Here is a 15948-nt window from a genome sequence, read left to right on the forward strand (position 1 = left end):
AACCTTGCTCTGTTTGTGCCGGGGGACCCGATCCTTGGGGCGGACCAAGTTCTGGTGCAGCGTGTTTTGGGGTTTGACAGCAACTGAGACATGGTGTTTGGAAAATACAAGTCTCAACTTTTCAGTGAACCATGAACCAAGAACCTGCCAATCACAGTTTGAATCTTGCAAAAAAAACAACCCACCACCACTCCTCAACAGTATATATATATATATATATATATATATATATATATATATATATATATATATATATATATATATATATAGCGGGGGGGGTTATGAAACAATCAATGGTGTTGATAAAAGTGCTCAACAAATGAGGAGCGTAATATAAATATAGATGTAGGAAAAAAAGCTTTTACTGCATAGCAGAACAAGTGATGCAGGGAAATGTATACTGTGTGTTTGTTGAATCACATTAGCAGCTGATGAGTGTGCGACGCACGAAACAAGCTTCTGCTACTGTGTATTAAAAGTTTTTTTTCCTACATCTATATATATATATATATATATATACTATATTTGCTGTGCTGCCTATCTGCTGAGTGTACTTGTTATTCCTCTGATCCTAAGATAGCCCAGTACCTCTGAACACAAGTCTCTCTCCCACAGCTGGAAACCAAAGAGATCCAGAAATTTTACATTTGTCTGACTCTTTTACATCCAAATGAGGTTTATGTTGGAGTGCTGCTATCAATTTTCAACTAGAAAATGGTTCTCTTATCCCCAGAAAATTATCCGGCCTGTTGTCACGGTCACCTTTGTTGCCTCGGCTAATTCATCCTGTCTGGAGCCGTATATCTGCCTGATACCACCGAGGATTCCCCTTCTGTCTACTTTGTGCTACTGCGTACTCTGATATGAACTCCTTCAGGTCGGCTGACAGCACACAGCGAGGAACGTTCCCGACATCCTAAAGAAAACATTCCCGCACCAGGAATCTGACCGTTGGATGAGTAGTGCAGGGTTAAGTAGCCCTGGGACAGGGTAAAGGCTGGCTCAGTCTACTCACCCTTTTACCAATAATACTACCACTACCCCAACTATTACTCCTACTAATACTATTTAACACTACCACTACTCCTACTACCACCGCTGTTACTCCACTACTACTGCTACAAGTGCCACCCCTACTCCCACTACTACTGCTACTACCACTACTTCTACCAATGCTACTACTAGTATAACTACTACTACTACTGCATAACCCAGTACTATTACCACTTCCACCACCAATACTATGATCACTACTACTACCATGACTATTATTACGAGTACTACCACTGCTACTAACACCACCAGTACTAATGCTTCTGCTACTAATATTGCCTACACCGCTCCCACTACTATTACCGATGCTACTACCCCTGTACTTCTGCTATTACTACTAAAACTACTACTTCTACTTCTATGGCTACCACTACCACCACTTGCACTATTGCTACAGATGCTATGACTACTATTACTACAATTACTACCACTACTACTACTATTATTGCTAATAAGAACAACAAAAACAACACCAACAATAATACTAACATAATAGCAATAATAATGACACTACTATTACTACTACTGCTACTAATAATGATGATAATAGTAATAATAATAATACATTTTTTCAATGCACTTCATTTACAGTCAAAGGTCTAAAATGTGAAAATGAAAAAGGAACGGCAGGGGAAAAGACTCAGTGGTTCTGGATTTGGTTTGGTGGCCTGTAGCAAGAGACAGCGGATATTCCTGCCAAACTTCCCTGCTGTTAAACCAGCATCCCTCCATTATCCCCCCATTATCCATCCACTCACCAGCCTCCAGGGGTCCTGGCCCCCCCGGAGATTCGGTGGCTATGTGTAGACGGGAGCTACTTTTGCAGGGCTTTGAACCAACAACCCTCCATTGCCAGGCACACTTCACTCTCACCACTGGGCAAACTGTCCCCCCCCGTGTGGGAGTAATTGGCCAGGGAAGGCCTCGCTGAATGCCAAACGGATGAATGGCAGAGCATCCCAGCAACCCGGACAACATAAACGAGGAGACAGGGCCTTATGTAAATGTGTCGCCTGCGTGTTGTGATAACATAATTCATTACCCCCCAATCCTTTTTACGAGGCTGTTATCTGTTTCATTTAGATATTTACCCAAACACGTAACGTGTGATTATACTGACCTTTGAACTCAGGCTCGTACATCGTGCCTCCACATGAAATCCCACATGAGAGAAGGTTTCTGAAATCCCATAATGCACACATTTATTTGCTGCAGGAGAAATGTCAGCACTGCTTCTTGGCTCTGTGTGTGTGTGTGTGTGTGTGCGTGTGTGTGTGTGTGTGTGTGTGTGTGTGTGTGTGTGTGTGTGTGTACAACCTACATTAAAGGTGCTTTAAACGACATTCAGCACCAGCATCTCAGACCTAACCACGACAAACCTCCCCCTCTCTTCACATTCTAGGCTGTTACTTCGTTTGGTTGGGTGGATTTTATTTCACTTTTTAATCAAATGTTTTAATGGCCACATTTACGAATTTGCAAACATTACGAGAACAGCCAAGGCAATAAATGCCAGGGGGTGAAAAACAGATGCAACGAAAGAAGTAAAGAAAAGAAAAACAACCCTAAGAATATACCCAGCGTGGCTTTCAGTTCTGTTCCGGGTTCGGTAGATTGGAATATTCTTTGCCCTGCAATGACGTCACGCTCTACCCACAATTCCGCGCGAGTTATCCGCCATTGTGTTGGAGGCGCCAACACGAGAGGAAGCTCTGTGGTACAGGCTAGTTCCCGTCGATGCAGAGAACGGAAACGGAGTAGAGAACGGTCAACTGAGCATGCGCGAAATGCCTCCACCACGCCTCCACGCGCCCCGCGTCGCGTCCAGGCGCTAGGATTCTAGGAAGACCCGCCCCTACTCTGCGTCTGATTCGCTAACGTTAACCCTAACCCCGCCCTAACCCTAACCTACCCAAACAACGGAGGCGACGAGTGCTTGCGCATGCTCAGTTGACCGTTCTCTGCCTCGACAGGAACTAGCCTCAACCGAAGCTCTGTATCGGCGTGCGGATAATGTACCTTTAGAGTTGTTTTACCGCAGGGTCCTCCGATCACGTTTCCCAGCCTCCTCCAAGCGCCGCGGCGCTCCAAACGGAAGTTGAAGCTTTGCGGGCTGAAGGGTTTCCGGACAGGTGGCCTGGTGACGTGTGCTCGACTCATCCTGAAGAATGGCCACCAGTGGACTTCGGAAACATGGATGTTGAACTGATAGACACTCCTGGTTAGTATTTACCGAATTTGATGATTGAAATGTTTAAGCTAGAACGACCAAGACGGTCATTGTGGCCGTTTTGGATTTTTAAAGTTTAATAACTTTGTGGGGGGGGGTACAGACTTGCTGGCCCCCCCGAATTCTCCTAAAATTGCACATATTTGCATTATTACGAGTTTAAGCGCACAAAAAAGAAGGTTATGATAAGCTCTACCTAAAACGACCATGGACGTTCAGCATGACCGTCTCGTAATTTGCGCGTCATCGTGCGCGTCATGTTGTAAGCCCGCTATCGTGTTACAGTGGTTCATTTACATTTATGGGTACTTGTGCCTAATTCCGTACTGTCACTTTAAGAGACCGTGATTACGTCAGGCTTGCTGGGCGGTACTCTTCTTCGTTACGTTCTGTGCCAGCTGGCAGGTCACCAGTAGTTACCGTGGTTACAAGCCTGAACATTTTTATTTCTTATATTAGCGAACTGGTGTTTGGACACGGCCCACAACCTAGCCATTAAGGTTGCGTCTTCCCGCCATTCTACTTCGGGACCGGATGTGGTCAGCAGATTCATCCGTCCTAAATCGTCCATCATTGACTGCGTAGCGCCTCCGGTTGGCGAACTGGATGAACTGTGAGCCAGGAAACACTTCACGGATTCATTCAAGTAAGACTGTTCCAGTAGCCATTCACTCCTGGATTTATTCAAGTTAAACTTCCGGTTAAGGGCCCCAACGACATATCTCCTTTCGTTTATTATTTTGTTTATTTGGGTGTTGTGCACAACAGGGGTATTGCAGCGCTGCAACCTATTAGTGTATAATTCATACTTGTATTTTGCATATATATATATTTTTTTTTTTTTGTATTTGCAAACCATCATATGAATATTGGTACATACTGTTATTCCCTGTCTACATCTATCTAAAGTATAAGTCCATGCAACTCTGCTGACCTTGTGCCTCGTCCAGATTACTCACACAGTCAACTCATACTGTACCTGACCTCGAGGTAAAACTCTATCCTTATGAAAGAAGGGTTACAATGTCACTATTTATGGCGCGTGTTGGTCGCGTCATTTCCTTCGTGAAGTTCATTGCTCTGTCCTAGAAACACACTACCGTTCTTTTGATTATATCCAACATGGCTGGTTACAGACGCACCATGACTACCACCGAGGCACTGCAGGATTTACAAGCGTTGGACAGCGGCCATTTTACATGGTTGGAAAACTATTATTAAAAGTTGTTAAAATGTTAATTTTGGTGTCAGTTAGTTTCATAACAGACATACTAACATATGTAATGCATTAATACAGTGTTTCTCAACCGGGGGTCCGCGGACCCCTAGTGGTCCGTGGTGTAATTGCAAGGGGTCCGTGAAAATAAAATATCTTTAAAAAAAAGATCCTATGACATTTATAGAAATAGGATTATTTTACTCAAATGTGACTGAGGCCTTTATCTACCTAAACTATAGAGGGTAACAGGACTTTTTTCTCTAATTACGTCTGTTTCACAAGTGTAATTTATTGTATTTTAATAAGAGATCTCGCTCCCGTTTGCATTGTTAAAAGTTACTGCATAAAAATTCTGTTGTTACATATATCTGAAAGTTACTGAATACATATTCTGTTTTGTTACATATATCTGAAAGTTACTGCATAAGAATTCTGTTTTGTTAACTATATCTAAGTTACAACTGAAAGCTCTTATTTTTGCCCCAAAGAGTGAATAAATGCTATAATGCAATTTAAAATGCAGTTTCTACTGTTTCTATCAAATTGCAACCCCCCTCCCCCAAGATCAGGTGGAGGGGTCCTCAGGGTAGATCAAAAATACGCAGGGGGTCCAGGACCCCAAAAAGGTTGAGAACCACTGCATTAATATATCAATTGTGTATTTATCTTGACAGACTATAGAGTTTAAAACCCGGCGGTCATTTTGCCCGCCCATGGTCATTTTAGGTAGGAGTGAAATCCCGCTCATTCTAGTGTTAAATATCTATTCGTTTATGCGATGGGTGATGACAGTGTGTTTCCTCGATAATTTGTTTACGGCTGTGGCATTTTGGGCGGTAATTCTAGTTGTGTCCTGTATCTGTTGCTGTTTGGGTCTAAGTTATGTCTCGAGTTGAGGTTCTGGTGTTAAAAATGTTTTTAATCACACTATAATCACCATATTCATTATTTCCAAAGCATCTATCACACTTAGATAATAGTAAGACTAAACTGCCATGGCGGGCTGAAACAAAGACCAGAGAAGATCAGATCCCAACACGCGGAGGGATGTGACGTCATCTCTGCTCATGACGTCATCGCCACACGGTCTCTACACAGCAAGTAGTGGTTTGCTGCTATATGAGCGTTCCATCTCATATATAACACATTTTAAACATCGTATCGTCATTACGACAAAGCAAAAAAAAGCTCTGGCTGCTTTATTTTCCTTTTGTTATCAGATACTTGAAGGCTTTGAGTCAGGTTGGATTGTCATGGTTACTTTACAGGGTTGCTTTTCATTTTCCAGTGAGGTTTAAGTGTGCTCCTTAATGAATGAGAGCTATTCCGTATGCTGTGTCTGATTTTCTTTAAAGAAAGAAGAAAAAAAAGCCTTTCCAGCAAATCAATTTGACCCATCAAGCCGGGGTCTGTGACTTGATGACTCGGGCCTGGGCACAGTGATGTAAATACAGTGGAAATCTGTAAGATTTAAGGTGTCAGACTGTGGCATATATGGTTGTGTAATGTTAATCTATGGGATACGCACCTTCCGAACAAACAGATTTTTTCTTTGTGAGCGGCTCGACCCGTTTTCCTACGTTTTGATGTATTTTTTGTGTATGTGTGTGCATAATTGTGCAAACAGTGGCGAGTATGAATCCATGTGGCAAAAGCGCCGCGGTTCTGTCCTCTGAAGAGGAGCCCTGCTCAGGACCTGCTCAGGGGCTTCCTGAGGCAGTGGCGGTGCACCCTATAGTGCCCCTATTGAAGTAGTAAGGGGGTTTGTAGTTGTCATTGCAAAATGTGCCAATATGAGTGGCCATCGGGGGCCCCTTTTTTCCAATTTTTTTTCGGGGGCCCCAAACATTGGCCTGGTTTGCCTCTTCTGACGGTGCACCCTGGACAGACTTCCACCAGTCATTTGTAATTGTTTTTAGGTTTGCATGTAAAATCTTTACAAAGTTCTCAAGACTCAGATAATAAGATGGCGGCATGAATTCATGTTTGCAGCAGCCTCACCCAGCACCGTCCATGCAGTGTCTTTGTCCACATCTGCGTCTAAGTTTGTGTCTTTGTTTGATGGCTGGGAGAGCTTGGTCTACCACATCCTGTCAGCCCAGGGACCACGGCCCTGCCTAGAGCTGCGCCCGAGGAGATAACACCAAGGGCGGTCTGACAGTATTCGGAAGTGGGGCAGGCTAAGTAAACTGCTAGCCCATGCAGACCAGCAGTTCCGATAACACAGAGGGCGGTCTGGCATCGGCCTTGCCTAGCATTGACTGTGTTTTTAGTGTTGTTGTGTGGAGTGCGGGGAGGTGTGTCGAAGGTGTCTGGCTGGGAGAGCTGACGTCGGATCGACTGGGGGAGCCTGGTCTGCTGCATCCACTGGGCCCAAGGACCACGGCCCGGCCCGGAGCTGTGCCCGAAGAGAAACACTGAGGGCAGTCTAATAGGATCCGCATCCTGTTAGACTGCAGACCGTTGCAAGCGGTGCGGGCTAAGCTAACTGCTAGCCCATGCAGACTGGCGGTTCTGACAGTCATCCTGGCTGGCGTTCGTTCTCCTGGACAGTGAATTTTTTTTTGTTGTTTAGTTTGGATATATGTGTTGCTTTGGATATATGTGTTGTTGTGGTTCTTGTAGTTTTTGTGTTTTTGTCTTTGTGTTGCACTGCTGTGGACTGGGGAAAACAATATTTCGTTTCATTTCGTGTGCGAAAGTGCATGAAATGAAACGACAAATAAAGTGGTCCTGATTCCTGAGACCTGCGCAGATGCATTCGTCATTCTAGCTGACCAGACCTCTTCTGAGGTGGAGGTTGGGTGGAGCAATATGCGGTACATGTTGAGGTCAACATATATATTGTGTTCTAGAAAGAAGCAACCAAACGGTTCTCCGTTAGCTAACCCCAACAGCTACACCTCCTAGCTGGTATGTGTAAGAATTTAGAAACAAGTAATTTGCTAGTGGTAGCTAGTAGGAGTGGTACAACCTGTTTTCATTTAGTGTGGTGGAAATTGTGACTTAGTCAGTACTTCTGTGACAACTGGACTTAGTAAGGACTTACACACAAACTGCCGCACCGGGTTCCAGATCTCAGAATGCACCGCAGATCTTTATTAAAATCAGAACGGTTGCACTTGTTTCAGCAGGGAGCTGAAATATTCTCGCCATATCTGTAAATGACCTGCCATATCAACACTGACACCTAACACCGCATCGGTGGGGGAATTAGCACCTGCCACTTGCACAGCGCTGTGCATTCACACTGATAAGTTTCCTACCCACCAGCTCCTTTGGCGGGTTATCAGACGACACTCAGAGCCGCTTTTCTTTTTTAAATAAATCATATTTGGGCTGCAGAGTTCAAGAAAGAAGCAGGTAAATGTTTTGCGTCCTCCTGCCGCTGTGGCCAGTAGATAAAAAAAGCCAATATCCTGCTCCACTCAGATCACCATCCGAAGGTAATCTGTTATAAATCCTGCCTGCCGGTCTGAATCTGAGGCAGGAAACTTTTAGAAATGAAATGTGGAATATTAATGATTCCTGGGTTAAGGACGCAGCAAGCTCATCTGAACTCGGCAACAACAAGAAGGGAATAAATAGGCGGCATTGATTTCTGTTCAGAAAACAACACGCCTCTTCATCCGAGTCCGACTTGACCTTGCACACTGTGGCGTGTGGACTTGGAAACTGGTGGAATCACAGGCGTGCATGTCGCGCGAGACCCGGGCAGCCGTTATGAAACGGGTGCAGGCGAGGGGGCCGACGGTTCAGCCGCTCAGACGCAGAAAACATTAATGAGTCTCTGATGTCTTCCTGACTTGGTGGCCCACCGTTCGCTCAGCAGCGTAAGAACACCGTGTTCCTGATCTCTCTGATGAGAACTCCTCCTTTTCATCATCGCTTCTTTTCAATACAAGACTTCTGGATCTGAGTCTTCTGTAGCACACCTGCTGCTCCAGTCTCTTTTCCACAGCTGTTCCACTTCTCATTCAGAGACATCAGTGAACTATCTAATACCTAATGTCTAATATCTGGGGGGGGGGGGCCTCCAGAAGTGTTTGTGAGCGAAGCTACACATACATGCTGTTGCTAGATGTTAAAGATTTTGTGTCTTTTATTAACATTATAATCCATTGTGTATATATATATATATATATATATATATATATATATATATATATAACTTTGTTAAAAGAAACACTCAACGGTAGGGAAAGTGCTCAACAAATAAGGAGCAAACTAATCCAGTGAGTCAAGTAAATTCTTTATGAGACGGTACAAGCCTGTTTCATGCCACAAACAATATAAGCCATAAATCGTAAGTAAATAATCTGTAAGGAGTAGAGGTGACGAAGAGGTGATGAAGAGGTGACGAAGGCGTATGAGTTTAAATACTTGGGGTCAACTGTCCAAAGTAACGGGGAGTGCAGGACAGAGGTGAAGAAGAGAGTGCAGGCAGGGTGGAGTGGGTGGAGAAGAGTGTCAGGAGTGATTTGCGACAGAAGGGTACCAGCAAGAGTCAAAGGGAAGGTTTACAAGATGGTGGTAAGACCAGCTATGTTGTATGGTTTGGAGACTGTGGCACTGATGAAAAGACAGGAGGTGGAGCTGGAGGTGGCAGAGATGATGGATGTGGTGAGGGAGGACATGCAGGTGGCTGGTGTGACAGAGGAAGATGCAGCGGACAGGAAGAAATGGAAACGGATGATCCGCTGTGGCGCCCCCTAACGGGAACAGCCGGAAGTAGTAGTAGTAGTAGTAGTAGTCAATTAACATTACAATCCATATTGTGAGAAAATTGTCAAAATGTATATTTATCTTCACCTCCACCACTGTTGTCTCTTAGTCTCTCCCTCGTATTCCATCACTTGGTATTTGTCAGGTAGGATTTCACAGAAACACCATCGACGGAGATGTACGGAGGCTGTGTCACCTCTAATCTGCTCCAACCTTAGGATAAACGTGTTCCTGATGTGTCGACTTGCTTTCCTGGGTTGCTGGTTAGCTAACAAAATGATTCAGACGAGCTAATGTTAGCTCTGGTGACCCGCTGCTAAAGCACATAGTGCTGGACAATGTCAATGTGAAGCATCCAGTCAGGATATGATGTAAATAACATGTAAGTTTAGCTACTCAGTAGAAAATGTGCCTTCAATTCTAGACCCACTTCCAGTTACAAACGTAAGACAATGATCCTGTATTGCTGTGTTCACACCAAACACACAACAGATGGGCTCCACATCTCTGACGCCGTGTGTCCTTGTCGCACACCGTTACAGGTAAAGTGCATGAGTGAGGTGGCACGGTAGCGCAGTGGTTAGCACGGTTGCCTCACAGCAAGAAGGTCCTAGGTTCGAGCCCTGGGGTAGTCCAACCTTGGGGGTCGTCCCGGGTCGTCCTCTGTGTGGAGTTTGCATGTTCTCCCCGTGTCTGTGTGGGTTTCCTCCGGGGGCTCCGGTTTCCTCCCACAGTCCAAAGACATGTAGGTCAGGTGGATCGGCCGAACTAAATTGTCCCTAGGTGTGTGTGTGTGTGGGGGGGTGGGGTGGGTGATGGACTGGCGGCCTGGCAAGGGTGTCTCCCCGCCTGCTGCCCAATGACTGCTGGAATAGGCTCCAGCATCCTCACGGCCCTGAGAGCAGGATAAGCGGTTTGGATAATGGATGGATGGATGGATGGATGCATGAGTGACTTTATACAAGTGAGTGGTGTCTTCATGTGCCCCATGGCAGTGACTCACCATATCGAAGTCATGCTGTGTGAAACAGATTCTGGTTTCAGGTGTGATTCTGAGGAGGATGTGTGCGTTTCCATCAGATTCTGTTTCTGGCAGCCAGACAAGCTTTGTTGAATGGCTGAATGATGTGATGGAATTTAAAACTAAAGGATGTGTGCAGGCATTGACTATGTTTTAGTGTCATCGTGTGGAGTGCAGGGAGGTGTGTCGAGGGCTGGACTACGGCAACTCCCTCCTTGCTGGCGCCCCGGCGTCGGCCATCAGACCTCTGGAGCTTGCTCAGAAAGCTGCAGCTTTTCTGGTGTTCAACCGGCCTAAGTTCTCCCACACAACTCCCCTTCTCATGTCCCTACACTGGCTCCCAGTAGCTGCTCGCATCCAGTCTAAGACTCTGGTGCTAACCTATAGGGCAGTGAAAGGAACAGCACCTTCCTATCTCCAGGCCATGGTCAAGCCCTACACCCCCGCCCGACCACTTCGCTCTGCTGCCTCGGGACACCTGGTTGCCCCGTCGCTCAGAGGCCCCTGCTGCCGATCGACCCGGTCCCGGCTCTGTTCTATCCTGGCCCCACAGTGGTGGAATGAACTCCTCACTGATGTCAGGACAGCCGAGTCTCTGCCCATCTTTCACCGCAGGTTGGAAACTCACCTCTTTAAGAACTACTACCCTGTTACTTGCTCTTAGCACTTATTGTATTCACTCATTTAAAACAAAAAACAAAAAAACTCCTTCTTGCGCTTTTACTTTAGCACTGGTTTTGCTCTTAGATGCTTGTTTAGATGCACTTATGACCTCTGATGACTAGCAGTTCTCCTGATCTCCTACGTTACATGATGCTCTTATTGTAAGTCGTGTCAGCTAAGTGACTGTAATGTAATGTGTCTGGCTGGGGGAGCTTGGTCTGCCGCGTCCTGTGGGCCCAGGGACCACGGCCCCGCCTGGAGCTGCTCTCGAGGGGGAAACACTGAGGGCGGTCTGACAGGACAGGGAAGCGGGGCAGGCTAAGCTAACTGCTAGCCCATGCAGACCGGCAGTTCTGACAGTCATCCTGGCTGGCGTTCGCTCTCTGGACAGTGGAATGTTTGGACTGTGTTGTTAACTGTTTGGTGGTGTCATATTTGGGATGTGTGTTTTGGTCTTTTGTGTCTCACTGCTGTGGGCTCGGGGAAACGGAATTTCGTTTTTTTTGCATACAGAAGTACATGAAGGTGATGACAATAAATTATTCCTGATTCCTGATCACTTGGTATTATTCCTGGCATTGTATTGGGATGCAGTTGAGATATTGTCAGTCCTGTTGTCCAGATGAACGATCATGAGAATCTGTGACCTAAAGTCTCTCCCAAAATGAGACGTGAGACATGTGAGGGAGTGTCATTTGAAAACGAGTTGTGGTTTGATATCATACTTCACATTACCGCACAGTTCAATGGGATGAACCTCAGCTGGTTTCCAGCTGTATCTTTCAGTTCAATTCAATTTACTGTCATTAAAAACAACGTGCAGGCACATGTTAAAAATGAAATGAAGGCTATGGCTTCACCAAACAGTGCAAGGCAGACACACAAAAACACAGTATAAGATATACACACATGAAGACCAAAGCTAAAAATAAGTTAAAGAGCTACTACTACTGCTACCACACCAGCCACCTGCATGTCCTCCCTCACCACATCCATAAACCTCCTCTTTGGCCTTCCTCTTCTCCTCTTCCCTGGCAGCTCCATATTCAGCATCCTTCTCCCAGTATACCCAGCATCTCTCCTCCACACATGTCCAAACCATCTCAATCTTGCCTCTCTTGCTTTGTCTGCAACCCGTCCAACCTGAGCTGTCCCTCTAATGTACTCGTTCCTAATCCTGTCCTCCTTCATCACTCCCAATGAAAATCTTATCATCTTCACCTCTGCCACCTCTAGCTCCACGTCCTGTCTTTTCGTCAGTGAAGTTAAAGAAGAGTACGAGTACAAAATATTTAAAAATATCTACAGACATTCAGTGGGTGGCCAGGTTGAGGTGGGCAACAGCTTGTGGAAAGAAGCTGTTTCTGAGCCTGGTAGTGCGGGCTCTGAGGCTCCTGTAGCGCCTCTCACAGCGCAGGGGGGAGAACAGTCCATGGTTGGTGGGACGGATGGGATCTCTGCTGATGCTCAGACCCCTTCGAATATCTTTTATGGGAGCTGGGTACCGGTGATGTGCTGGGCCGCCTAGACGACCCGCTGCAGAGCTTTCTGGTCTACCGAGGTGCAGCTGGTCAGGGTGCTCTCTATGGTGCAGTGGTAGAGGTCGGTGAGAATTTGGGTGGGATAGACGGGCGCTCCTCAGCCTCCTCAGGAAATGCAGGCGTCGTTGGGCGTTTGTTGTCCGGGAGAGGTCCTCGCGGATGTGGACTCCCAAGTAATTTAAAGCTGGAGACACGCTCCACTTCCACCCCATTGACGCGTACGGGGGAGTGGCTGTAAGCGGATATTGTGACGTTAGATGCAGAGTCCATGTGGAAGTACTGTAAGGTTTCTAGACGTTCCCGGCACCGAGACAGAGCCTGGAGGTGTTCCGTGCAGGTCGTCGTCCGTCTCGGACCCACACGGGCCGCCGGCTAACGCTAGGCGGCTTCCGCCTGTCTGGCCGTTGGCGTGGCGCGTACAAATGAGGACTAATTCCTCCTCCCGAGAGTCGGCGCGTTATTCACCGAGAGTCCGGGCGACTCGCCTGACGCGAGAATGAAGAAATGTTAATGTGCTCTTCATCACTGTGCGAGCGAGGAGTGCAAAATGGCCTGCGAGAGTCCCCCGCTGCCTGCTGTGAGACGTCTTGTCTCTTTGAGCGGAGCAGGGCTGTGGTCTGAGAGGCTGAGGCGTCACGCCGAGCGGCCGGCCCCGCTTCCACACACGCCTGGTGTGTGGAAGCGGGGCCGGATCAGTTTCACAGCCGGCATGTGGAGGGGACGGGGACGCAGTACCCGAGCCGCTGTGATAAATGTTTGATGGTGGTGATCTGAGCGTTATACGAGTCCAGTGGTCCAAATTAAAAGGTGCTAACGACCCCGGGAGCCGGGAGCCGGGGTCAGCAGAGTGACGGGCGTTGGCATTTCCTCCGTGGATTTTTTTTTTTTACATTTGTATTTATGGGCAGTTAATTTCCAGACCGTTCAGACTGCCGGGGGAGCCCAGCGGAGTCACACGGCTCGCCCGCCGACAACAGTCGTGACATTATCACACCCACAACGACCTCGCCGCAGCCCACAACAACACAACACAACACAACACAACACAACACAACACCGCCACCGCTGCTGCGCCGGGACCGAGCAGCGGTGTGCAGCGAACTGCAGCCTGGGAGGCACACACACACATACATACACTCACACACACAGACACACACACACACACACACATACATACACTCACACACACAGACACACACACACACACACACACATACACTCACACATACATACACACACACATACACACACACACATACATACACACACACACACATACATACACTCACACACACAGACACATACACACACACACAGGTACACACATGCACACATACACACACATACATACACACACACACACACACACACACACACATACACACACATACATACACACACACACAGACACACACACACACACACAGGTACACACATGCACACATACACACACATACATACACACACACACACACACATACATACACTCACACACACAGACACATACACACACACACAGGTACACACATGCACACATACACACACAGACACATACACACACACACACACAGGTACACGCATGCACACATACACACACACGCACACAGACACATACACACACACACAGGTACACGCATGCACACATACATACACACACACACAGACACATACACACACACACACAGGTACACGCATGCACACATACACACACATACACAGACACACACACTCAGGTACACACACACACGCACACAACCCCACACACACACACACACACATACATACACACACACAGGTACACACATGCACACATACACACACATACACAGACACACACTCAGGTACACACACACACGCACACAACCACACACACACACACTCAGGTACACACATACACAAACACACACACACATACGCACACACACGCACACACATAACATACACAGACACAGACACACACACTCAGGTACACACACGCACACATACACAGACACACACACACTCGCAGGTATACACACACACACGGTACATGCACGCACACACGCACGTATGCACACATACACAGACACACATACACAGACACACACACACACGCACATGCACACACATACACAGACACCCTCACATCCCTCCCACACAGACATATACGCACACAAAAAACCACGCATACACACACACGCAAGCAATCGGACACACAGATTAGAAGTATCAGCACACAGTTCCAGCATGACTGTTATTATCTTAACTGCAAAGACACCAAGTACACTGTAAGGTCCTGTATCCACACACACACACACACACACACACGCACACACACACTGTACTGTGCAGCACCTTGACCTATGCCAGCTGTCAGCCTGTGTTCCGTGTACACGGATAGGATTAGCACGACCAACCAGATCCTGTTGACCTTCACCCCTCGGGTCCCTGGACCGTCCCTAAGTGATCTCGCCATCTGCCAGAGAGCCGGGAGCCGGAGAGCGAGTCCTCTCCGCTTCCCGCCTCCGCCTCCTATCTGCACAACGCTGCAGCGGGATGGCCGCCCGGCGCCCGGCCGTGTGAAGCGGCTTATGACGGCTGGTATTTAACAGTCCGGCTGGAGTTCAGTCCAGACGCTGGGTGCGGGAGGTCACGCTCCAGGACCGGAGACTGCTGAAAATAATCTCCAAAGCAAACGGTAGAAAGAAAAGAAAGCCAGAAGGCCACGGTCCACCGGAGGCCTGGGTACCGGTGCAACGTCCAACCCTCGTATATCGTTACTGAGGACGTTAAGTGCGTGTCAGTGGCTAATTATATGATAATAACGGTTCTCATTTGGAACGGCTTTGTGTGGCAAAAAGGGGCTTTTTGGTTTATTGGTTTCTCGGCCCAAATGGAGGAACATCAGCGGAATTACGGAGTGCAGCCGAGAGGAGAAAACGGCTTCTCGCGGGGCTGCGCGGTTAATTGTAAATAATTGGATATCGGGATTTTATCTGCCCACGTTTAATAATCGTGTAATTTGGCAATATTGAAGTGTTTAGGCCGCGTCTCAATCCGGGGGCCGCATCCTTCAAGGCTGAATTTAAAAGACCGAATGCACCCCCACCCCACCCCCACCCCCGACCAAGGCTGTCCCAGTTCAGATGCGGCCTTCTTTCCCTCGGTTTGCAGGATACAAGGAATGCATCCTTCGCGAACCGACCCATCCCAGAATGCGTTCCGCTTCGGTTGGATTTTTCCCCAAAAAAGAGAACATGGCGTTGCCGGCTGTGGATGACTTGAAAACCTCCCCCCCCCCCCCCCCCCCGTTTGCCGGTAGGTGCAGGTGAAAGTGTGTCGACAGTTGTGTGCGTGTCGTTGACTTTTATCCGTGCTAAATCTGGCGGGCATCGCCAAAAACATGCCATTGTGCTGATACACAAACCAGGGTAGAATCACCAGGGGCTGCTGCTCCTTTAAGGCAGACGTTCAGCGTGCTGACGTAGGCTCTGCTTAGCGTTTCCGGGGTGGAGCC

The sequence above is a fragment of the Lampris incognitus genome, chromosome 1 (genome assembly GCF_029633865.1).
Source record: "Lampris incognitus isolate fLamInc1 chromosome 1, fLamInc1.hap2, whole genome shotgun sequence".
In the NCBI taxonomy this organism is placed as follows: domain Eukaryota; kingdom Metazoa; phylum Chordata; class Actinopteri; order Lampriformes; family Lampridae; genus Lampris; species Lampris incognitus.